Source organism: Tachypleus tridentatus, chromosome 13 (genome assembly GCF_004210375.1).
Source record: "Tachypleus tridentatus isolate NWPU-2018 chromosome 13, ASM421037v1, whole genome shotgun sequence".
In the NCBI taxonomy this organism is placed as follows: Eukaryota; Metazoa; Arthropoda; class Merostomata; order Xiphosura; family Limulidae; genus Tachypleus; species Tachypleus tridentatus.
This window is the reverse complement of record NC_134837.1, coordinates 254,156,492-254,181,222: the sequence shown is the minus strand read 5'-3', so window position 1 is coordinate 254,181,222 and position 24,731 is coordinate 254,156,492. Positions and strand designations below refer to the sequence as shown.

Here is a 24,731-nt window from a genome sequence, read left to right as displayed (position 1 = left end):
TCTTATAACATTGTTAGTTCTCCGCAGTGGCACAACAGTTCGTCTGCGGACTTACGACGTTAGAAACCGGGTTCCGATACACGTGGTGAGAACAGCACGGTAAACCCACTAGGTATCTTATTGTTGAACTACAAACAAACACAGTTCCTTCGGAACTACAACTGTGAATTCACAAAGCTGAGGTTATTTCAAAATCAAATCAGTTATACATTCAGCAACAACCATAAATGCTGATTCAATATTTGTATTTGCCGTCAAAAACATAAAAGTTATTATATAAAGAGATAAGTTGGAAGTAACACACTGAAAACTATAGGCGTTATTTAGAAGTTATTGTATAACAGATCAAGATATCATATTGTAAATCGTAGTAAACGTAAAATTAGTAATCGATTCATTTTCCGGAAAACGAAATTTAGTAATAAAGAAAAAACAACATCTTCAAATGCTTGATGTTTTTATTTATGATTAAACTGAAACATCCAGGTGGTATTTAGAAGTTATGATTTAAAAAGAGTAAGATATTTTGAATGGTAATAAACTAAAACCTACTGTCGTTCTTTAGTATAATTTATCATATAAAAGACCAAGGCATAGCAAGTTATAACAAACTGAAACCTACAGATATTTAACAACTTAGTGTGAAACTTACAGATATTTAAATACTGGCCCGGCATGGCCACGCGTGTTAAGGCGTGCGACTCGCAATCTGAGGGTCGCGAGTTCGCATCCCTGTCGCGCCAAACATGCTCGCTCCTTTCAGCCGTGGGGGCGTTATAATGTAACGGTCAATCCCACTATTCGTTGGTAAAAGAGTAGCCCAAGAGTTGGCGGTGGGTGGGTCTTACACAACTAAATTAGGGACGGCTAGCATAGATATCCCTGAAGCGTTTCATGAACTGGACGTACTTTCTGAAGCGTTTCATGAACTGGACGTACTTTCTGAAGCGTTTTATGAAGAACAGCAGTCAAAGTTTTCGAGATCATTTAAACACGAAATTTAACAAAAAATTACTTTGATGATAGTAAAAGTTGAATCCATAGTACTTAACTGTTATAATATGAATAAGAATTCAGCTATTGCAGTAAAAGTTTGTTAAAGTTATTGTTCTATGGATAAGAACCTAGCTGTCGCAGTAAATGCTTGTTAAAGTTATTGTTCTATGAATAAAAACCTAGCTGTTGCAGTAAAAGTTTATTCAAGTTATTGTTCTACGAATAAGAACACAGCTGTTGCAGTAAAAGTTTGTTCAAGTTGTTATTCTTTGAGTAAGAACCCAGCCGTTGCAGTGAAAGTTTGTTCAGTGAACAAGAACCCGTCATAGTAAAAGTTTGTTCAAGTTGTTCTGTGAATAAGAATCCGTCACAGTAAAAGTTTGTTCAAGTTGTTCTGTGAATAAGAATCCGTCACAGTAAAAGTTTGTTCAAGTTGTTCTGTGAATAAGAACCCGTCACAGTAAAAGTTTGTTCAAGTTGTTCTGTGAATAAGAACCCGTCACAGTAAAAGTTTTTTCAAGTTGTTCTGTGAATAAGAATCCGTCACAGTAAAAGTTTGTTCAAGTTGTTCTGTGAATAAGAATCCGTCACAGTAAAAGTTTGTTCAAGTTGTTCTGTGAATAATAATCCGTCACAGTAAAAGTTTGTTCAAGTTGTTCTGTGAATAAGAAACCGTCACAGTAAAAGTCTGTTCAAGTTGTTTTGTGAATAATAAACAGTAAAAATCTGATTGAGTTGTTCGTTCCTGCAAGAGTAATTTTTATTTTATCAAAATTTACGATCAGCACGTAACTGAACGTCAACGACAACCTTCAGATTTTTCTTAAATGTCAAGGTCAGATTTATATAGAATGTAAGCTAAAGCAAACATCTCGAGGACAGATTGTGTTAACCACACCACGAACAAGGACAGAAGATCAAAAGTGAGATCTAAAGTGTTTTATAGGATCACCAATAATACAGTTTTTTTATTTAAAGTTGTTCAAGTGTCGTCAGAAGAAATATAAACTAAGACGGGTCTGGATTGAAACCTGTGAATAATCTTCCAAGGTCGATACGCTTAAACCAAACATGGTTTAATTATAACAGTAATAACAGTATTATTATATTTTGTCATTTTGTACCTTTTATGCACTTTATTAATGTTACTGGCTAGTTGGTGGTCCTAAAACACAAATTAAGCTTATGTTGCACCAGACAAAACCAAACAAAATATTTGTTTACTTTTTTTTTTAATTTCGCGCGAAGCTTCTCACTCAAGGGATATCTGTACTAATAGTTTCTAATTTTAAAGTGATAAACTAAAGGGAAGACACGTACGTTATCAGCTTCACCAACAACAACTCATGGGCGACCCTCGTGTCAGACCGTATAATGAGATTTCACATTTACTCTTGTAAAGTTTCTAAGACATCGAGGTGTTTATCACGATTGTTTAAGGAAGATGGAGGGGGATAACAGTCCGATACTGACGTTTCGCGAAACGTAGTTTAGTTATATAATCCAATCAAGCTTGCATACCATCCTGCTGTTTTGAGTTGGGATTAGAAATAATTATCTTTCGCTTAACTTAATTTAGAGTGCGTATCCAATCAAGATAAATCACTGGACTGCTCTCAACCTGTCTTCCAGTGGCACAACGGTTTGTCTTCGGATTTACAAAGCTTGTGCTTAGTTACAAACAACATCAACAATTGCTCTCAACTCTAGGTTAAATATCTTGACGTTTAATTCGGTTTAGTTGGCTTATTCAATCAAGTCTACAAATCACTGAGTAGCTTTTAGGCCTAGATCATAGATACTGACGTTTCGTTGAACTTAGTTTGGTGAGCTAATTCAGTCAAGTTTATGATTTTAGGAAAAGAAACAGCTTGATGATCAGTGATGTCGAGAAAACCCACTTGTAGAGAAAAATATATGTAAAAACGGCTCGTTTGGGTTGAGAAAATATTTTACGTAGAGGAGCGAACAACGTTTCGACCTTCTTCGGTCATCGTCAGGTTCACAAAGAAAGAAAGAGGTAACTGACCGGAAGCTGACCACATGTTTGAAAAGGGTTGTGTAACTGAGTGTCGGAATGTAGAGGGCGGGCTTAGATGTTTGAATATATAATTTTATATTATTTATTTTATTATTATTATTTATTATATCATTTTTAATATTGGTATAAACGTGTTCCTTTGTATTGGTTTATTTTGGGTTTAAGTTGTTGTATAAGTAAGGCTTCTTTAATTTTGCGTTTGTTTATGTTTGTTTCTTTATTTAGTATTTGAGTGTTTTCTATGGTTATGTTGTGTTTATTTGACTTGTAGTGTTCGAAAACGTGTGAAAGTGACTTTTTATGTTCTTTGAATCTGGAATGTTGGTTATTTTTTTACTGATGTTGGGAATATATGATATGCAGCAGTATATGGTTTCGTGATTTTTTGATTCGTGAGATATATTTACTTTTGTTGGTTGGTTTTGCTTTATATCTAGGTGTGTGCGTATAATGTTTTCTACGGTTTGTAGAGGAAACTTATTGATGTTGATGAAGTATTGTTTTATTTTGTCTAATTCATCATTAATTTTATCTGGTGAGCATAGTTTTATGGCTGTGTTTATTTGGTTTCTTAGTATGTTGAGTTTTTGTTTTGTTTCATGTGCTGAGTCCCAAGGAATGTATAGTCCAGTATGGGTGATTTTTCGGTGGATTTTTGTTTTAAATTGTGTATCGGTTCTTGTAATTTCGAGGTTAAGAAATGATATTTGATTGCTTTCTTCTTGTTCACATGTGAAATTAATGTTGGGATGTATATGACATTCCAGTTAATACCAAATTTATTCAAAAACCAGGCACAAAACTGAGGTCTATACTATGTAAAAACTACACTGACAAACACCACACCAGCATTATTTATAAAATACAATGTGATAACTGCCACGACTTCTATATTGGAGAAACAAGTAAAAAAATGGAAACCAGATTCAAAGAACATAAAAAGTCACCTTCACACGTTTTCAAACACTGCAAGTCAAATAAACACAACATAACCATAGAAAACACTCAAATATTAAATAAAGAAACAAACATAAACAAACGCAAAATTAAAGAAGCCTTACTTATACAACAACTCAAGCCCAAAATAAACGAATACAAAGGAACACCTTTATACCTATATTAAAAATAATATAATAAATAATAATAATAAAATAAATAATATAAAATTAAATATTCAAACATTTAAGCACGCTCTGTACATTCCGACACTCAGTTTCACAATCCCTTTGTGAACCTGACGATGATGACCGAAGAAGGTCGAAACGTTGTTCGCTCTTCTATGTAAAATATTTTCTCAACCCAAAGGAGCCGTTTTTTGCATATATAAACCAGCTGTTTGTACATATATATTTTTTTACAAAGCAGCTGTTTGTACATATATATATATTTTACAAACCAGCTGTTTGTACATATATATTTTTTTACAAACCAGCTGCTTGTACATATATATTTTTCTAAACAACTTGATGTTTAATCGGCTAATTTCTTTTTTTATTGTTTCAACTTGAGAAATTGTTAAGTAACATTATGTTTCATACGTTTCTGTGAAAATCATATATGCAACAAGTAACGTTTTTTTAATATAACTATTTTAGTTGAATACTTTCAGTACTCGAGCATTATATAATATTAACAGAATCATTTACAGTAGTGGAGGTTATGTTGAGTTGGATGACGTTTTTCACAGTGAGTTATCCAGTATGTTATATTTAGTTCAATTGTTTGTTTACGAAGACGTATTTAAAATACATTTTTAATAACAGCTTTGTTGGAATTTACATTCAACCAAGGGCGGTAAGAAAGGACATGAAACACTTGAAGTTTTAAACCAACCTATAAATACTTTTCACTGACAAACAACACTAACATTCATTATGGATTTCAAATTCAAACATATATTTTTCTGTCACACGACGTTAAATTTTATGACAGATTTCACGTTTTCATATTCTTCTAATCTAAACTGAGCTAGATTTCACGATAAAATTGCAGTTTAGTTTTTTTTTTTTCTGCTACACAACACTAAATTTCACGACAGATTTCAAGTTTAAACACACTACCCTGCTACACGGAACTAAACTGTAGAATAGGCTTCAAGTATAAATAATATTATCTGCCAAACGGCACTGAATTTTATAGTTAATTTCAAGTTTAAATACTATTTTCTTGCTATGCAACAGAAAAATTTATGACAGATTTCATGTTTAAACATTTTTCTATGAAACGCGGCACTATTCATGGATTTTAGGTTTAAACAATATTCTCTCATACACAGCACAAAGTTTAAGTTTAAACATTTTTTTTCCGATAAACAACATTAAATTTCATCATGGATTGCAATTTTGAAGATTTTCTCCCCTGATGTACAAGGTGAAATTTTAAGTTTAAACAATATTCTCTCGTATACAGACTTAGGTTTTAAATTTAAACAATGTTCTTGTTACACAACACTAAATTTGATAATGGATTTCAAGTTTAAACAACATTCTCTTGTATACAGACTTGGGTTTTAAATTTAAACAATGTTCTTGTTACACAACACTAAATTTGATAGTGGATTTCAAGTTTAAACAACATTCTCTTGTATACAGACTTAGGTTTTAAATTTAAACAATGTTCTTGTTACACAACACTAAATTTGATAATGGATTTCAAGTCTAAACAACATTCTCTCGTATACAGACTTAGGTTTTAAATTTAAACAATGTTCTTGTTACACAACACTAAATTTGATAATGGATTTCAAGTTTAAACAACATTCTCTCGTATACAGACTTAGGTTTTAAATTTAAACAATGTTCTTGTTACACAACACGAAATTTGATAATGGATTTCAAGTTTAAACAACATTCTCTCGTATACAGACTTAGGTTTTAAATTTAAACAATGTTCTTGTTACACAACACTAAATTTGATAATGGATTTCAAGTTTAAACAACATTCTCTCGTATACAGACTTAGGTTTTAAATTTAAACAACGTTCTTGCTACACAACACTAAATTTGATAATGGATTTCAAGTTTAAACAACATTCTCTTGTATACAGACTTGGGTTTTAAATTTAAACAATGTTCTTGTTACACAACACTAAATTTGATAGTGGATTTCAAGTTTAAACAACATTCTCTTGTATACAGACTTAGGTTTTAAATTTAAACAATGTTCTTGTTACACAACACTAAATTTGATAATGGATTTCAAGTCTAAACAACATTCTCTCGTATACAGACTTAGGTTTTAAATTTAAACAATGTTCTTGTTACACAACACTAAATTTGATAATGGATTTCAAGTTTAAACAACATTCTCTCGTATACAGACTTAGGTTTTAAATTTAAACAATGTTCTTGTTACACAACACGAAATTTGATAATGGATTTCAAGTTTAAACAACATTCTCTCGTATACAGACTTAGGTTTTAAATTTAAACAATGTTCTTGTTACACAACACTAAATTTGATAATGGATTTCAAGTTTAAACAACATTCTCTCGTATACAGACTTAGGTTTTAAATTTAAACAACGTTCTTGCTACACAACACTAAATTTGATAATGGATTTCAAGTTTAAACAACATTCTCTCGTATACAGACTTAGGTTTTAAATTTAAACAATGTTCTTGTTACACAACACTAAATTTGATAATGGATTTCAAGTTTAGACAACATTCTCTCGTATACAGACTTAGGTTTTAAATTTAAACAATATTCTTGTTACACAACACTAAATTTGATAATGGATTTCAAGTTTAAACAATATTCTCTCGTATACAGACTTAGGTTTTAAATTTAAACAATATTCTTGCTACACAACACTAAATTTGATAATGGATTTCAAGTTTAGACAACATTCTCTCGTATACAGACTTAGGTTTTAAATTTAAACAATATTCTTGTGACATAACACTAAATTTGATAATGGATTTTAAGTTTAAACAACATTCTCTCGTATACAGACTTAGGTTTTAAATTTAAACAATGTTCTTGTTACACAACACAAAATTTGATAATGGATTTCAAGTTTAAACAACATTCTCTCGTATACAGACTTAGGTTTTAAATTTAAACAATGTTCTTGTTACACAACACTAAATTTGATAATGGATTTCAAGTTTAAACAACATTCTCTCGTATACAGACTTAGGTTTTAAATTTAAACAACGTTCTTGCTACACAACACTAAATTTGATAATGGATTTCAAGTTTAAACAACATTCTCTCGTATACAGACTTAGGTTTTAAATTTAAACAATGTTCTTGTTACACAACACTAAATTTGATAATGGATTTCAAGTTTAGACAACATTCTCTCGTATACAGACTTAGGTTTTAAATTTAAACAATATTATTGTTACACAACACTAAATTTGATAATGGATTTCAAGTTTAAACAATATTCTCTCGTATACAGACTTAGGTTTTAAATTTAAACAATATTCTTGCTACACAACACTAAATTTGATAATGGATTTCAAGTTTAGACAACATTCTCTCGTATACAGACTTAGGTTTTAAATTTAAACAATATTCTTGCTACACAACACTAAATTTGATAATGGATTTCAAGTGTAAACAATGTTTTAAATTTCCTTGTAAGTTTAGACTGTACAAATGACATTAATTCAATCAGTTTAAAATTTATTTTTATCTTATCTTTTTTCCACAAATAATTGTATTTCAAAGTTCATACCTCTTTGTTTTTCTACCATATCGATCACAAAGTACAAAAGAATTTACTAAAACGTACACTCGTGACTACAACTTGAAGTATTATAATTTATATTACTGTATATTTCACATGCTTAGAGGTCAAGAAATAATAGCTTAATAAAATAAAAATTAAGCGAATAAATACTGTTTTAGGCCTGTGGTTAGCCAAGCATAGCTTAGTGGTTAACTTGGCCAGAATCTGAATTGTAACCTTTATTATTTGCAACCCGTTGCCACAGAAATGCACCCCGCTCTTTGGGCCGAGTGCTCTACAATAATGACGGTAAAATTGAACTTATCTGTCGGACCGGAATACCTCAAGCCGTGGGGTTGGGTTTTGTTGACTAGCTGCCTTCTCTCTGGTCTATCAGTTGTAAAGACAACTATGTTCAGATATCCTTCATGTTCCTTTGCGCGAAATTCGAAATATAAAATATCTATTTGTGATTCTCAAAGTGCATATCAATGTTTGATTTCGAGTCATTTGGCTCGACGGTAAGTCTGAGGGCATATAACACCTAAAATGAAGCTTCGATACTCGTAGTGGTCAGAGCTCATTGAGTAGTTGTATGTTCAACAACTAAAATGAAAGAAACAAAAACTTTAATTTTGTAAATAATTTCGGAATACATTTTCCAATTATTAAATAAAACGAGTCCTGGGACAAAAAACGCGTTTCGTTTTACAATGTGTATCGTCTGTTTATGAGCTTTATCACAATTTTTACAAGAGGCGAAACGTACTAGTTATCACAGTTTTGGCTTTTTTTACTGTGTATAGAGAAGTATATTGGAATTTAAAATATTTTAAATTTTTGCATAACTGACAAACAGGAACAATTGTTTAATAATTTATTGCTCTAAAAAATTTAATAAAAGCTTTTTTCTTTTATTTTAGCACAAAACACGTAATGTGGTTATTACGACGTATACGTTTTAAAACAATTACACGAGCACGTGGGACACCATAAAAATAATGATATCCTTATATATATATATATATATATATATCAGTATGTAAGGTGTGATTCAGAACATGAGCTGTTTACACCCACTTTAGGAAGAATTAGAGGGGAGTTCGTGTGATCTTATTTCTGTAGTTTCGCTTTCGAAACTTGTATACTACGTGCAAACTTTATCGTAGCGCTTGTTACTTTACAAGAAACTGTGTCTAAATAACTTGCAAAAATAATTTTCGTGTAATTGTTTGGATTAAGTGTCCACACTATGGTTCTGCGAAATGATTACGTCACGTTGCGTGAAAGAGGCGCGATGTCAGGGAGGGCGCTGCAGTCACATTAAGCCAATCCATCAAACAAGAGATTGGAGGAAGAGATAAAGCAAGATAAATAACCTCTTTTTAGGGTAAACTGGCCAGTGAAAAATTGGAACACGATTAAATAATGCTCTACACACACACACACACACACCCAAAAGTACGTTAGAAGCTTTAGGTGACACACTTAAAAAATCATAATTCATTTTTACACCATTGATTTTCGTTTTTAATCTCATAAATCGTGAGGACATCATAACTGTTCAGATAAACAGCCTTAAAGTCCACAAAAACACTATAATACTTTCATTTCGTTTTTTTTTTATCCAGCTTTATCTACGTATCTGCCTATTTCTAAACACTGTGAGACATAATGTTCGAATTCTTGCATGTTATACCTTATATCACAAGCCTCTTGAGCCTCGAGTTTCAAAACACGTGCCGTGGGTGAAATAAAAATATCAGTAAAGTTATTTTTGTGATTTTATTACATTTAGTCATTAGCTAAAAAAAGTAATAAGTAGATATATGAAAATGAAAATTCTTAGAAATTCAGAGACCAAATTAAAAGTCCCCCGCTGGTAAAGCGTTGAGTCTTTGGATTTACAAGTTAGGGATTCGATTCCCCTCGGTTGACACAGCAGATAGTGGCTTTGCTATAAGAAAAACACACAGACCAAATTAAACTTCAAAATATCTATCTGGTAGTCGAGTGTGGTCTCGTGTTTAGAGTGCCCTGAGTTTGAATCAGAGGGTTCATGGTTCGCATCTCGTTATCACAGTGAGATGCTCTGCACTTTATGGGTGTAAGCGTGTGTTACGTGTTATAACTTATTTCAGACGAGTTTCCAATTTCTTATGTTACGCATTACGATTTCAAATAACCAGACGTTTTAATTTAAAAGTTAATTAAATCTTAAGACGTATCAAATTTATGATATTTGCCAACAAAATTGTTACACACAATTTTCTTTCTTAACACAGATGTATTTTAATATATAAATATTAATCTAATTTATAATAATGATCATTACAAATAGTTAATACGAATAATTATTTATATACCAAAAATTTACAAACTCACAAACAATATTCAGCCTTCTATCTGGTCTGGAACTTAATATCTTATCGACGATGCGGGGCTAGGAGGTGCAAATTACTTTTAAGTTGATACACTTCACTTGAGGAGAATGTTAGCTAGCTATATTCTTGCTCAGTCTAATGCATCTTACAAGCTTACTTTTCGTAGGGGAAGATAGATATCTGATATCCTCGTAGAAATACTGACGTCCAAAGTTGAACAGTCTGTCATGTTAGAAATTTATAAAAGTTTCTGGTCAAATTCTGTAGTTTCCGATTAACAAGCGTTAATCACAATTATAGCTTTCAAGTCTTCTCGTATACTGACTATAGCCGACAAAACAATAATATTATTCTAAAATTGTGTATCGGCTAGCTTTTATACCAATCACGCGAGATTCTCGAAAGTTCAACAACGTTTGACGACAAACTAATATTTTCGTAAATCACATATTGTTGATTCTTACTCTCCAGAATATTTTATAAATTTAGAAACCAAGCGAGGCTTGCGCAATACATGTCCAACAATATACGTTACATGCTTCAAACTGAAACAAACGTAAGTATTAAAGTAAATGTATAACAGTAAATCTTTTACATGTGTTATAAGAGTGACAGTCAAATCCAACTAGTTCCCTAAGTAAGAGCAGCCCAAACGATGGCGGTGGGTGCCGTTGACAAGCTACGTTCGTTCTAGAGTCTAGACTGTCATTTAGAAATAGGGGAGTAGTATATACATATAGTTCTTTGAGTAATTTTACACGAAAAATTCTAAAATTAAAGACAAATCTTCCTAATTAATTAAAATTAAACACCGAGATGAGGGTGTCAGTAATGATGTTGCTAATGCCTCACACAAGTTGTTTATACGACAGTCACCAAACTGTGCCAAGCTTGATTTAATATCTCCTAAGTTGTAACATGTTCTATCTTTCCTTTAGTTTGTTTAGCTGTCTGTAATATGCCCACCACGGGTGTCGAAGCTCGGTTTCTAGCGTTGTAAGCTTGCAGACAATACTATTAGGGGCGTCCAAATAGCTTCTAGTATTTTCTTAATTGGAAAATACTTTCATGTTATAGAAGATAAAAAATGGTTAGTTTCGTATATTTTCAACATCGATTGTACTTTTCCTAAAAACTTCTGCACGTGACAGTGTGTATATTGTAAAAAAAGTAAAATAAAAAAAATCCATTCTCCATGACTCTATTTGTTTACATAAATTTTTCAAGCAGTGTGGGATACGTTAATTACACAAACACTCACATATATATAGGCAGAAACATATTACATAATTACAAAGTTTCATTGTCGTCTCGTTTGAGTTACCTTTCTAATAACTGTTTGTATTATGTTGAAGCAATCCTTTACTTACTAAACTAAATCTTCCTGTAATCTCTTCTTTAGAGTATGTTCTCGGTAGAATGATTCTATTACACATTATTAAAATATTATGGACGGTAATCCAAAGCGTACACATTAAAAACGTTAAAAAAGTAATAAAGAAGTAAACACACCAGTTTAGCAGCACGAAGTTAAAATAAAACAAATGTTAGACAACATTTGTAAAGACTCTCAAGATATTAATATTTAATGTTATATAAGAAAGTTGACTTCTTTCCCAACAAGGCTCCAGTACCAAAGATTTGTTGTTACTTTATAATGTTACATAATCAGGTTGAGCTCTTGCATAACAAGGTTCCGGAACTGACGATTTGTTGTTACTTTATAATGCTACATAATCAGGTTGAGCTCTTGCATAACAAGGTTCCGGAACTGACGATTTGTTGTTACTTTATAATGCTACATAATCAGGTTGAGCTCTTGCATAACAAGGTTCCGGAACTGACGATTTGTTGTTACTTTATAATGTTACATAAGCAGGCTGAACTCTTGCATAACAAGGTTCTGGAACTGACGATTTGTTATTACTTTATAATGTTACATAAGCAGGTTGAACTCCTGCATAACAAGGTTCTGGAACTGACGATTTGTTGTTACTTTATAATGTTACATAAGCAGGTTGAACTCTTGCATAACAAGGTTCCGGAACTGACGATTTGTTGTTACTTTATAATGTTACATAAGCAGGCTGAACTCTTGCATAACAAGGTTCTGGAACTGACGATTTGTTATTACTTTATAATGTTACATAAGCAGGTTGCACTCTTGCATAACAAGGTTCCGGAACTGACGATTTGTTATTACTTTATAATGTTACATAAGCAGGTTTAACTCTTGCATAACAAGGTTCCGGAACTGACGATTTGTTGTTACTTTATAATGTTACATAAGCAGGTTGAGCTCTTGCATAACAAGGTTCCGGAACTGACGATTTGTTGTTACTTTATAATGTTACATAATCAGGTTGAGCTCTAAACTGTGAACTGAGAAATATAGGAGATATTTTTATTCTATTACTAATTACATATTTAACCGTAAAGAAAACATTTTTATAATAGGTACGACGTTCAGATTCCTGAGGAATGTCCGTCAAGGTACTTTTCTGATTGCTCTTTATATATTGACTGTTCAACAGGATTCTGATTGCTGGTCAGAAGTCTCAACTTGTAGCAGTTTTCTAGTTTGAGAGTTTTATTAAGCCTATTTACTGCGTTTACATAAAATTATCAGCTGGAGTCGCTGATATTCACATATAAGTTGAAACATATTTGTGGGATCCTCTCTTTTTCTATATATATATATAATGCCAAAGTAACTTCAACTCAAAACGATAGACATGGATGTACAAGTAGCCCTTGTGTATCTTTGTGTGAAAATGTAAAACAAACTGTTTGTCTTTTCTATGTATAAATATAGAGTAATTATGACCAAACAGCTAATATTTATATTGAAAATTTGTGAAAGCTAACAGGCTGCGGGTATATATATATATACTTGCTTAAAGCTGAATGCCAAACCAACAGTTCTCGTTTCTTAGAAAATTGCAGAATGAATAAAGTCCTGTCTGTACCTTTTAGCAATCGGGTCGCCATCAATTTTGTGCAGAACTTCAACACCATTTACTATAATACAGCAAACATGGCTTACTGTAGATTATTCCAAGTTGACCTATATACTGTTGTCATTCTTACAATCGAATATTTTATCTTTTTTTTGTTTCAATAACTTGAATTTGGATTAATTTGTGAAGAACACTCTACTACAGTGTTTGCTTTAGTCCCATTGTTTGAAGTATGAAGCCCATTTTAACCTTTTGGATTGGTTATTTCTCCTAAGCGATCCATTGAGTCCTTTTCGTGTTAACGTGTAGTTTACAAATTTGGAGATAAAATCCACGCTTGTACTATACAGCTGCTGGAAATTATATAAATGTTTGTATTTTTTTATGGGTGTTATGAGTATGTGGCACTATCTTATTGGTTAGATTATAGCCAATCACAGTACAAATTATTAACATGTGTTTGTGCTCGGATGGAGTTAATTTTATGCAGTAGGGGAGGGATCAGTCCCATATTTTGCAGTTTATACCAATTGTATTTACTTTCTCCATAATTATTTTCAGAACAGTATATCTAGGTTTGACAACAGAGAAGTCTGGCATGCCATGATCGTCGATGTCTGCCGCAGATTTGACACATGAAGAAGAAGATATCTTGGTTTGACTGAGCAATTTCAGTAAAACGACTTAGTTTTTCAAACTCAGTCACACGGTGTGTGATTCACACACGAATTTCAGGTAAAACAACGCTACTTTTGAAGTTGTGTGGCCGGCCTGTGTAATATTAAAGAGAGCCTTTTCAAGAACGGGAAGGAACGAAACTATCGATCTGAAAACAAATTCCAAATCTTGGCCGAGAAAAATGTTGCAACAACCAGTTCGTTTGTTATTAAAAACACATTTTGAGTAACGTTCTTTTAAAAGCTCGAAAACGATCACTTGATTTGACATTGAATGCAAATCTTTGCGTTCTGACGAGTGTTTTTATTATGTTTATTGGTCGCTCATCCAAAGCTGCATCACATTCTTCTGAGCCATCGAGGTAATGTGCTGTGACAGGACTTAAGTATTTTTAATATTTATCAGTTTAGTCCTGACGCATAGTTGGATAATTTAATGTTTTTAAAAACATTGAATTAAACTCACTTGTTCAATTCCAAATGCATTGTCTGCTATCTCGATAGAACAGTAGTAGTAAAAGGAATTTAGGTTAAAATCTGCTGTGTCATTGAGGTGATGTGCTTCGAAACTATCAACACCTTTAACAGGGGTGTAGATTTTTTACACCCGATGGGGGGGAATGATTTTTGCAACCACTTATGTGGACTGTTCAATTTGCAAATTGGTAATCTCTGATTACGTGAACATGAAAGCTGTAAACATGCAGTCACAGAGTAATCTTGTTGCCACGATATTTGCATGTATACTTAGGCCTACTGACTGATACTTACGAACTATCGCTTAGATCGAAAAGCTTAGAAGCACGCCTGTATGAAAGATGTACATTTCGGCTACTGAAAAAGCCTACATCTAGGCCTAATTACGTAATTCGATTGGTAAGAACACGAGAATCACAAGAACAAACACACAATTTGTAGGCCTGTGATGCAATAAACCAATTCAACAGACCAAACTGTAGGGGGGATGATTGTATGCACCCCACCTAAAATGAAAGGGGATGTATCCGCCATCCCCTAGGATCTACGCCCTGCCTTTTAATATTTGTCAGATTAACTCTGACCCATAGTTAGGTAACTTAGCGTTCCAAAGTGTATCGAGCTGAAGTCATTTGTTTTAGTTCTAATTACATTGTGTGCTAGTTCGACAGAACAATACTATTAGAAGGGATTAAGTTCTCTATATAGCTTGTCGTGCTTTGCTTCTCTACTGATGTGAAAATATATATATATAGTGTACACATACATATGTACGTTTCAATTCTTGTCTTTTTATTGCTAGCTGTGAGCCCTGTTGCTGTCACTTTCATTGGGCATTGTTACCCTATAAAGACTCCGATAAGACAGCTTAAATCTCCTATTCGAAAGGAAAATATTTAAACCAAAATAAGTGCATCTGTATATATATACATACACATGCACATGTATATTACACATCATCTCAGAGACTCAAAAACATTTTTATTTATGGTTGCGTGGTCTTTCGCATGTTTAAAAATACTGAATGGTTTGATGTTTCATTGTTGTGAATGAGATGCGAGCAATAACAGTTTTCTTAATCATATTCATTTCTCTTATGCATTTTAAACCGTTTCTCAAAAATTTACAAAGGTACTATATACAATGGTGGATGTACACCTGTGTAAAACGTCTGTTGCCCATCAGGTGAAAGAAGTGTGACTAAGCTTGCCTCTAAACTGTTTTGAAAATTATGAACTCAGACGTTCTTATTGCTATTGCGTAAATAAATAAGTGACAGTGAGATTCACCCGCCCAGATAAACCACGTGATCCTTCTTCAAGTTTCTTTTTCACTTGCGAAATGAGTAGAAACATTACATATAGGTGAAATTCTAAGCAAGCTTGCTACTTGACTCTTTTGAGAACTTAACTTTGCATTTACCCCAAACCGGTTTAAATAAACTACATACGTTTCAATTTGTTTGTAATATGAATATTTTTTGTTTCTTTCTGAACCTTTAGGTTATATTTATTAAAACTAATCAGTGGAAGAGACCCCTTCACACCACGTTGCTATAAGCCGCCATTTTACTAAAGTAATTGTCTCTCCTAAACCATCAAAACTTATTAAGGTTTTCTAGACTAACATGAAAACTTTAAAAAGGCCTGTAGACTAGTGGGTATAATGTGATAAGTAAAAACTGTGGATGGTAAAACAAACAGAGATTCATTTATTTAGGAGTTACTCATAAGTAGCCACACGACACACAGGACTATAGTGTCCTTAAGATGTTATATTCATATCATTACATTGAGAATAATACACATGGTGTAACACACGCCGATTTGTAGATACTATACTTCACTTACAACCAAAATTCGATACCACATATAATAACATTTGTCTTAAGAGTTTCAACTCTGAAAATATTACAAATAGGCTCTTTTGTAATTTGTTGACCTTCTACAGATGGCAGCACTAGAGCTCCAGGTTTCTGTATCTAGCTAAAATGATTTTACTTAGTTAAAGGTGCAATAGTAGCAAAATATATACAGAAACGTTAGAAAAGGAACATTTCTCGACAAAAAAACATAGACTCCATCTGTAGTTTGTTGTGTGACAGTACATTACGATACGACTGATAGCAATCATTTTTTGTAAATATTTATTCACAAGCTCAATACTGAGTTATTACAATAAGAAGAAACATAACAGTATTTCTACCCACATCTCGTTCATCACACACTACTGCTGACGAGGCCCATTGAAAATACCAAAGCTCATCAGGTCACCTAGGAATACAACTCACGAAATTCTGATCGGAATGCTGTTTACAATACAGCAATTATTGCGACGCCTTATGCTACTAGTTGGCTACGGTATATGTTTCTGAATATTATTCCATCTTTTATTTTCTAACAGGTATTTCACCTAAGAGGACAAGACGTCAGCCCTTGGATATAATGTGAACGTTTACTGAACCGGGATCGCTGTAAAGAAGGACCCTGCGCCAAATCTGAACAGCGATAGTAAGTCTGTGTTAAAATTTACAGCTTAATTATCACAGTGTTCGTAACGATGATTAATTATGTCGCGCTATTTGCAACTTATATGCTGTCGTATTTTTTAGCCTCCTGGAGTATCCGTCATCTGGAAAAAAGAGATGTGAATTCATGATTAATGGAAGGTTATTTTAAGACATGAAAAGTTGCTTCCCTTCTATGTAATTGTAAAAGACAAAAACATGAGAAATGCAAATCACAAAATGTTAAGCCGAAACTATGCGTATACCTCCTGTCAAACGTGGTGAAGATCTACCGACAAGGAGTAGAGTAGAGTGTACCTCCTGTCAAACGTGGTGAAGATCTACCGACAAGGAGTAAAGTAGAGTTTACCTCCTGTCAAACGTGGTGAAGATCTACCAACAAGGAGTAGAGTAGAGTATACCTCCTGTCAAAGGTGGTGAAGATCTACACCTGTCAAGGTGGTGAAGATCTATGAACAAGGAGTAGAGTAGAGTATACCTCCTATCAAACGTGGTGGAGATCTACCAACAAGGAGTAGAGTAGAGTGTACCTCCTGTCAAACGTGGTGAAGATCTACCAACAAGGAGTAGAGTAGAGTATACCTCCTGTCAAACGTGGTGGAGATCTACAAACAAGGAGTAGAGTAGAGTATACCTCCTGTCAAATATCGTGAAGATTTACCAACAAGGAGTAGAGTAGAGTATACCTCCTGTCAAACGTGGTGGAGATCTACAAACAAGGAGTAGAGTAGAGTATACCTCCTGTCAAAGGTGGTGAAGATCTACACCTGTCAAGGTGGTGAAGATCTATGAACAAGGAGTAGAGTAGAGTATACCTCCTATCAAATATCGTGAAGACTTACCAACAAGGAGTAGAGTAGAGTATACCTCCTGTCAAAGGTGGTGAAGATCTACACCTGTCAAGGTGGTGAAGATCTATGAACAAGGAGTAGAGTAGAGTATACCTCCTATCAAACGTGGTGGAGATCTACGAACAAGGAGAACAGTAGGGTGTACTTCCTGCCAAACGTGGTGAAAGTTTATGAACAAGGAGTAGAGTAGAGTGTACCTCGTGTGAAACGTGGTGAAAGTTTATGAACAAGGAGTAGAGTGTAGAGTATACCTCGTGTGAAACGTGGTGAAGATCTGTGAACAAGGAGTAGAGTAGAGTGTACCTCGTGTGAAACGTGGTGAAAGTTTATGAACAAGGAGTAGAGTAGAGTGTACCTCGTGTGAAACGTGGTGAAAGTTTATGAACAAGGAGTAGAGTAGAGTGTACCTCGTGTGAAACGTGGTGAAAGTTTATGAACAAGGAGTAGAGTAGAGTATACCTCGTGTGAAACGTGGTGAAGATCTGTGAACAAGGAGTAGAGTAGAGTGTACCTCGTGTGAAACGTGGTGAAAGTTTATGAACAAGGAGTAGAGTAGAGTGTACCTCGTGTGAAACGTGGTGAAGATCTGTGAACAAGGAGTAGAGTAGAGTGTACCTCGTGTGAAACGTGGTGAAAGTTTATGAACAAGGAGTAGAGTAGAGTGTACCTCGTGTGAAACGTGGTGAAGATCTGTGAACAAGGAGTAGAGTAGAGTGTACCTCGTGTGAAACGTGGTGAAAGTTTATGAACAAGGAGTAGAGTAGAGTATACCTCGTGTGAAACGTGGTGAAGATCTGTGAACAAGGAGTAGAGTAGAGTGTACCTCGTGTGAAACGTGGTGAAAGTTTATGAACAAGGAGTAGAGTAGAGTGTACCTCGTGTGAAACGTGGTGAAGATCTGTGAACAAGGAGTAGAGTAGAGTGTACCTCGTGTGAAACGTGGTGAAAGTTTATGAACAAGGAGTAGAGTAGAGTGTACCTCGTGTGAAACGTGGTGAAAGTTTATGAACAAGGAGTAGAGTAGAGTGTACCTCGTGTGAAACGTGGTGAAGATCTGTGAACAAGGAGTAGAGTAGAGTGTACCTCGTGTGAAACGTGGTGAAGATCTGTGAACAAGGAGTAAAGTAGAGTGTACCTCGTGTGAAAGGTGGTGAAGATCTATGAACAAGGAGTAGAGTAGAGTGTACCTCGTGTGAAACGTGGTGAAGATCTGTGAACAAGGAGTAGAGTAGAGGTACAAAATCCCTCAGAAAACCGTAAAATTCAAAAATGAAGATTTATATACATGTATACCGGCATGAAACTATTAAAGCTCCGTACCGACTTGGGTAAAGATCTATGTACACCCTGTGACGTAGCTACCTGGACATACAAAGACAGTAATATTATACTTGTGTTGATAAATAGTTACATGGACATATAACAGACAGTACTATTGTGTCTATACACATAAGTAGTTACATAGACATACGGACCCGGCATGGCCAAGCGTGTTAAGGCTTTCGAGTGTCGCGGGTTTGAATTCCGGTTGCACTAAACATGCTCACCCTTTCAGCCGTAAGAGCGTTATAATGTGACGGTCAATCCCACTATTCGTTGGTGAAAGAGTAGCCCAAGAGTTGGCGATGGGTGGTGATGACTTGCTGCCTTCCCTCTAGTCTTACACTGCTAAATTAGGGACGGCTAGCGCAGATAGCCCTCGTGTAGCTTTGCGCGAAATTCAGAACAAACATAGACATACAACCGACAGTACTGTTATATTTATGTAGATAAGTGGTTACATGGAGATACAACATACAGTACTGTTATATTGATATAGAGAAGTGGTTACATGGACGTATAACATAAAGTACTTTTATATTTATATAGATAAGTAGTCACACGAAAATACAATAGACATATTATTTTTTTCATGTGACTCAGTGACATGTCTGATGACTTAAAACGATAGAAATCAGTTTTCGATAACCGTGGTAGGCAGAACACAAATAGCCCTTTATGTTCAATTGCAAACAAACAAACCAACTGACTCGCTTCAGCTGCCACAGTAGTGGTACTGACTGTTACTCTTCTATAGATTATATTGCTTTGGTTTGTTTTGAATATCGCGCAAAGCTACGCGCGGGCTATCTGTGCTAGTGGTCTCTAGTTTAGCAGTGTAAGACTAGAGAGAACACAGCGAATCATCACCACCCACCGCCAACACGTGGACTACTCTTTTACCAACGAATAGTGGAATTGACCGTCATATTATAACGCCCCATGGCTAAAAGAGTGAGCACGTTTGATGTGACCATGATTCAAATCAGCGACTCTCAGATTACGAGTCGAGTGCCTTAACCACCTGGCCGTACCGGGCCTGGAGATTATATTTCTTATCAATAGTTCTTCTCTTTCTGTAGTCTGTCTACACTCTACTTCTTATCAATATTTCTTCTCTTTCTGTAGTCTGTCTGCACTCTATTCTACTTCTTATCAATAGTTCTTCTCTTTCTGTAGTCTGTCTACACTCCACTCTACTTCTTATCAATAGTTCTTCTCTTTCTGTAGTCTGTCTACACTCCACTCTACTTCTTATCAATTGTTCTTCTCTTTCTGTAGTCTGTCTACACTCTACTTCTTATCAATATTTATTTCTTCTTTCTGTAGTCTGTCTACACTCTATTCTACTTCTTATCAATGGTTCTTCTCTTTCTTTCTGTAGTCTGTCTACACTCCACTCTACTTCTTATCAATAGTTCTTCTCTTTCTGTAGTCTGTCTACACTCCACTCTACTTCTTATCAATTGTTCTTCTCTTTCTGTAGTCTGTCTACACTCTACTTCTTATCAATATTTCTTCTCTTTCTGTAGTCTGTCTACACTCTATTCTACTTCTTATCAATAGTTCTTCTCTTTCTGTAGTCTGTCTACACTCCACTCTACTTCTTATCAATAGTTCTTCTCTTTCTGTAGTCTGTCTACACTCTACTTCTTATCAATGGTTCTTCTCTTTCTGTAGTCTGTCTACACTCTATTCTACTTCTTATCAATATTTTTCTCTTTCTGTAGTCTGTCTACACTCTATTCTACTTCTTATCAATGGTTCTTCTCTTTCTGTAGTCTGTCTACACTCCACTCTACTTCTTATCAATAGTTCTTCTCTTTCTGTAGTCTGTCTACACTCTACTTCTTATCAATAGTTCTTCTCTTTCTGTAGTCTGTCTACACTCTATTCTACTTCTTATCAATGGTTCTTCTCTTTCTGTAGTCTGTCTACACTCTATTCTACTTCTTATCAATAGTTCTTCTCTTTTCTGTAGTCTGTCTACACTCCACTCTACTTCTTATCAATAGTTCTTCTCTTTTCTGTAGTCTGTCTACACTCTACTTCTTATCAATAGTTCTTTTCTTTCTGTAGTCTGTCTACACTCTATTCTACTTCTTATCAATGGTTCTTCTCTTTCTGTAGTCTGTCTACACTCTATTCTACTTCTTATCAATAGTTCTTCTCTTTCTGTAGTCTGTCTACACTCTACTTCTTATCAATAGTTCTTCTCTTTCTGTAGTCTGTCTACACTCTATTCTACTTCTTATCAATAGTTCTTCTCTTTCTGTAGTCTGTCTACACTCTATTCTACTTCTTATCAATAGTTCTTCTCTTTCTGTAGTCTGTCTACACTCCACTCTACTTCTTATCAATAGTTCTTCTCTTTCTGTAGTCTGTCTACACTCTACTTCTTATCAATAGTTCTTCTCTTTCTGTAGTCTGTCTACACTCCACTCTACTTCTTATCAATAGTTCTTCTCTTTCTGTAGTCTGTCTACAGGTCATTAATTGTTGAACAAGATAATCAAGTTTGTTGCACCATTATACAACGGTATTCTGTCCCCTCGTATCGCAGCACCATTTCTGTGAACTCACACTTGTAGAATCTAAGTTTCGACACCCGTAGAGAGCGGAGCACAGATAACCCTTTGTGCTTGATTCTAAAACAAACTCACAATATTTTAAAGCCCTCCAGTGATTCAGTGGTAATTCCTAAAGCTTATAACACTAAACAACGCATTTCAATAGGCGTGGTTGCACAGCACAAACAACCCAACGTGTATTTTTCTGTTTAACGACAAACCAAAGAAACCCTAGGCTAAAATAATATATTTACTGGAAGATAACTTACTAGTTGAACAATTTTTCTTCAATTCCTTCTCTTTATATGTAACTTAACGTTCACAAAGATTACTCACTGGCCAGCGAGTGTGTTATTATCTAAAGTAACTAGTCACGAAGATTACTATATTAGCCGGGAGTGTGTTAAATTGTTGTCCGACAGAACATGATATGAAATTTACATTTCTCAGAGTATTTTGCTTTCTACTTAACATTTGGTTCCTAAAGAAAGGATTAGCATCTTAAAGAATGATAATTTATAATCAAACGTATTTTTCATATTTTTGCAATTTATCAAAATGGTTTTATTTGGGATAATAAACTGGTATAAGTGTTTGCTTGTTTATTTTTGAATTTCGCGCAAAGCTACACGAGGTCTATTTGCACTAGTCGTCCCTAATTTAGCAGTGTAAGACTTGAGGGAAGGCGGCTAGTCATCATCACCCACAGCCAACTCTTGGGCTACTCTTTTACCAACGAATAGTGGGATTGAGAGTCACTTTATAACGCTCCCACGGTTGAAAGGACGATTATATTTGGTCCGACGGGGATTCGAACCCGCAAACTTCAGAATACGAGTCGAACCCGCAAACTTCAGAATACGAGTCGAACTCCTTTAACGCCTGGCCATGCTGGGCCGATAGTTGTTAGTAATTATCAACAAATATTATATATATATATACACATCCTACGTTCGCATAGACTTTCGTAGATGCTTATAGCTAAGCGAGAAGTGACAACATATAAACTACACGAACGAATTCTCGTGTGTTCAGTATATAATATTTTACACTTTGAAGGCCTTGCCCCGGTAAGGTTTTTTTAATTTATTTTTCACTTCTTAAAAATTCTGGCCAACTTTAACGTTTCCGCTAGAGGACTCTTCAGGACATATGGAATTTGACGCCTCACGAACATGTAAACATGTGACATTTTCTTGTATAAAATTACGGCAAATTAGAGTTTTAATACAATAATATGTATTTTTCAGGTATACCAATTATGTTAAAGGCTCTGAGACAGTGCTTTAAATATTGCAACTGTCACGGGAAGATAAATTACACTGATAAACGTAGCTTCTGCTGATACTACCCTGAGTTCCAGTTTATATCTCTCTTCTGTATGCAAACAAAACTGCCCTTCGTGACGTTTGGACAATAGATGTTGGTTCACAGGCAGGGTGGAGCTTTTACAGATACGGGTATTATCTTCCATTCTCGTTTATTTTCCATAGCGCCGCCTAGAGGGAAGTTACTTGTGATTGATTTAAAAAAACAAAAACAACTTAACACAAAAACTGTCTTCCACGAAATAAGAACGGAATAAGTAAGAGATAGATATCTAGTAAACACACTGTGTCAATTAAGGTGCCAAAACTCAATAAATTATTACTTTTAACCTGTCTTTAGTGCAATAGCTAACATTGAGTTGTGTACTGTCCTAATATGAAATAGCATTTTAAAACTTGCACAGCCAAAGATAGGTTTATGTGGCATTCTTAGAAAAATACGTACATAAGTTGTTTTGTTACGTGTTTAAACTAGGGTAAACGTTCCACAAAAGAAAAAATAAACTATATACATAAGTGCGACTTTCATGTGTGTTCTATTGTCGTTTATTCGTTTTTTGTTCATCGCGAGTATCCAAACCAAATTCTTATAGTTATATAGTTGTTTATTTTAGCCCTACGTTGCACGGTAAGCTATCTGCCCCGTGTTAGCCATTGAAATGAGTTCCGAATTCGACCTTTATGACTACCTACTAATCACACTTTTCACATTTAATAGAATATTCACAACTTTTTAAAATCATACTTTTATTAGAATGTGAAGGTTTTTTTTAAACCCAAAATGCTTGTATGTCTTGTTGTTTTTTTGAATAACAAAAATATGTTTTTTTTTTAATTTCGCGCAAAGCTATCTGCGCTAGCCGTCCCTAATTTAGTAATGTAAGGCTAGAGGGAAGGCAGCTAGTCTTCATTATCCACCGCCAACTCTTGGACTACTCTTTTACCAACGAATAGGGGGATTGACCGTCACATTATAACGCTCCCACGGCTGAAAGGGCGAGTATGTTTGGTGCGACGGGGATTCGAACCCGAGACTCTCGATTACGAGTTGAATGCCTTAACCCACCTGGCCATGCCGAGCCGAATATGTTCTTAAAGGAGGAATGAACTCTTCATAATGACCTTCACAAGGTGATATTTACCATGTTTAATAAAAGTTAATGTGAATTTCGAATTTTTGTTTTAAAAATATTCCGATCACACTGTGAAGGTTGTGTTGTTGCAACCGAATCTCATTTAATAGTTATTGGTATTTTGTAATAGCATGTGATTTGTGAGGAAAAACTAACTCAAACCAAAACCAAAACCTGCTTTAGGTGATCGAAAATAAAAGAGAAAGGTAGAAATTATTCTGGTCAGATTTCTGTGCGATCTGTGAGGTACAACATATAATTAAGTATTCTTTGAGTTTGAAAATTAGAAGAATTTGTTTGCCTTGTTTACACACCTTGTAATTGAGCCCAATTCACCTTGTAACGAGAACTGAAATACCTGAATACACCCGAGGCATGGGTTGGACTTTGATATGTAGAGATCTGGAATTCGAAGCTGGCGAGTCGAGTTCGAATGTGAGTGATGTCAAAATTATTCCTGGAATTTTAAACTGTTTACGTGTTATAAAAGTGAGAGTCACCTCTTTAACGTGGAGGTGTGTGAGAGTGCTTCTTGATTGGTCAGTATTTCAAAATGAGTATTTTAGATGCTTTATTAGAGATCTACACAACGAGTTGTTTGAGATTCGTCCGCCGCGGAAATGAGTCCCGGAAGTTCATGTTGTTAAGTCAGTAAATTTACTACCGCTAACCCACAAAAAAACTCAAAATCTGGGACGGTAGCAGACAGCTTCAGTAGCTTTACCATATATACAAAACATTTCAATGCTTCATGAATTTGATTAGTTTTTAGAAATTGCAAAA

The 24,731-nt window shown here is 34.6% G+C and overlaps 1 protein-coding gene and 1 long non-coding RNA gene across 2 annotated transcripts in view; one reads left to right on the top strand and one right to left on the bottom strand.

The window, feature by feature from the left end:
• Positions 1 to 2,026: 2,026 nt before the first annotated feature.
• The window catches only part of LOC143237081 (uncharacterized), a 115,510-nt gene continuing 92,805 nt past the window's right edge, over positions 2,027 to 24,731 (top strand). Inside the window, exon 1 of the mRNA XM_076475935.1 lies at positions 2,027 to 2,046. The gene's annotated coding sequence lies outside the window, so the exon portion shown is untranslated. The remainder of the gene's footprint in view (positions 2,047 to 24,731) is intronic.
• The window catches only part of LOC143237083 (uncharacterized), a 46,334-nt gene continuing 29,235 nt past the window's right edge, over positions 7,633 to 24,731 (bottom strand). Inside the window, exon 3 of the long non-coding RNA XR_013019864.1 lies at positions 7,633 to 8,327. This is a non-coding gene — a long non-coding RNA (uncharacterized LOC143237083). The remainder of the gene's footprint in view (positions 8,328 to 24,731) is intronic.